A 2181-nucleotide genomic window follows, 5' to 3' on the forward strand; every position below is an offset into this window, starting at 1 on the left:
GTTAGGGTTAGGGTTAGGGTTAGGGTTAGGGTTAGGGTTAGGGTTAGTCCCTGTGTTCAATCCCCAGTACTGGACTAAAGGGAAGAAAATGTAGTGAGGTGGAGGGCAATAGGAATAGATGGGGCCCTTTAAGGACCTGGTATGGCACACACACAGCTGAAAGGAAGGTAGGACTCAAGGAGCTTAAAGTTGAGACAGCCTGTCTGTTGCTGTAGTCCTCTGTCTTTGTACATCTGTTTGTCTCTCTCTGTCTTTTTTTTTTAAGTGGAGCTCTTAATTCAGGGGAGACGGTTTCACTTGTTAATAGCATAGGATGCTCTTGTGGAGGACACTGGTTCACTCCTCAAAGCCCACATGGCATCTTACAACTAACCTGTGACTCCCGTTGACTCCAGTTCCAGGGATTCTGTTACCACCATCTGGCCTTGGGAGCACTTCATACATTTGGTACACATACGTACATGCAAGAAAGTTCTTAGACATATAAAAATTTAAGAAAATAAATCTCTTTTTTAGAAAGTGACATCTTTCTCCTTCATGCCAGAACTTTGAATATGTGAGTTTAGCCTATCACTCATTCCTTCTTTAATTTCTCTCCAATTGTGAGTAACCGCACACAAGTGGATGGACACACACATACTCTAATAATTGTTTCATGTATTGACATATATTGAGGAGCAAAACCTATCATAAAACAGATTTCTCTCCGATACTCCTTAATGGACATTTAAATGGAGAAGTAAGGAATCCGTTTCTGACAGAGCAAGATGTATGCCAGAGGCTTATGAAGAAATGAACTTGGTTGTGCAGAATAAGGCCAATGTAGTTGATCCCAGAGAACAGAGAAAACACACTGCAAGATGTGGAGATGGAGCAGGCAAACCCTTCTACTCAGTTACAAATGTTGATTTTTTTCTGCTAACTCTGCGAAGACACTTAGGTGCTTTAAGGGATGAAGATTAGTTGGCAGCAGAGACAATCCCAATGTCAGAGCTGGCTTCATCAGCAGACATCAGGACCCAAGCAGCCATTGTTTCTGGTACAGTTGCCCTTGTTCAAATGCACCATCTACATCCCATCCCCATCCCCATCTATCTCACATCTCCATCCCCATCCGTATCCCATCCCCATCCCCATCTATCTCACATCTCCATCCCCATCCGTATCCCATCCCCATCCCCATCTATCTCACATCTCCGTCCCCATCCGTATCCCCGAGAAGCTCCAACCAATGTCAGATGTATATCTTTGAGGAAAAGAGGAAAAAATGTCCATTCATTCATTGTTTATTGATAATCAGTGATCTTCGTCAATGCTGCTATTCAGAAAGTGCACTTGGTTTTTGTTTTCCCATCAGGCATAGGTTTCCAAGTTCTTTTGGTGTTCTCATTTTCACATACTGGTTTGTGTGAACCAGAAGCAAGACTGTAGCCAACTCTGCCTTAGCTAGCTGTAGTTCATAATAGTTCAAACACATCCTGACTCATGGATTCACTGATGTTATCTGTCTACTCAAACTGGTGATGCTTCTTGAGTAGAAATAACAGAGTTCCTATAGGTCGGTCCGTCTGTTTCTCAAGTAAACCAGGATAACACTTGGGCTTCTTGTGTGTCTTGCTAAGGTTTTATGTCTCCCATTATTAAGAATAGGCAGTGTGCTTTCTCCTTCTGCTTTGGGCAGGCTCTATAATATATAGATGAAGATCTGCTTCCAAAGTAGAATTGCCATTCCTTCATTGTTCATATTAAACTTGCCACTCTTTTCAATTTCCCACGAGTGATTTTTATAGCTTACTGAAATCTATTTTTCCATCTTAATCTTTTCATTGGTAATAGAGTTTCTAGTGTTGGAAAGATGAGGGGGAATGAAAGCAGCTACTGCATACTCATGCATATATTTCATTTTAACGCCTATTAGGAATGGTTTGGGTCAATAAGAATTATTTACTCCTTTTAGAACTTCATGTCTTCATGACAACTCATTGTGTGCATGTGCATGCATGCACACACACATGTAATATGTAACATACATATATACATACATATATACACATTTATTATATACACATACATATATACATATATATATACATATATACGTATATATATGTATATATATGGAGAGAGAGAGAGGAGAAGAAGAAGAAGAAGAAGAAGAAGAAGAAGAAGAAGAAGAAGAAG

At 40.2% G+C, this 2181-nt stretch overlaps 1 protein-coding gene across 3 annotated transcripts in view; it reads left to right on the forward strand.

Annotated features, from left to right (window-relative positions):
* Positions 1 to 2181, forward strand: part of Ltbp1 (latent transforming growth factor beta binding protein 1) — a 379032-nt gene that overhangs the window by 282514 nt on the left and 94337 nt on the right. The window lies entirely within an intron of this gene.

Source organism: Grammomys surdaster, unplaced genomic scaffold (assembly GCF_004785775.1).
Source record: "Grammomys surdaster isolate TR1022 unplaced genomic scaffold, NIH_TR_1.0 227, whole genome shotgun sequence".
Classification (NCBI taxonomy): Eukaryota; Metazoa; Chordata; class Mammalia; order Rodentia; family Muridae; genus Grammomys; species Grammomys surdaster.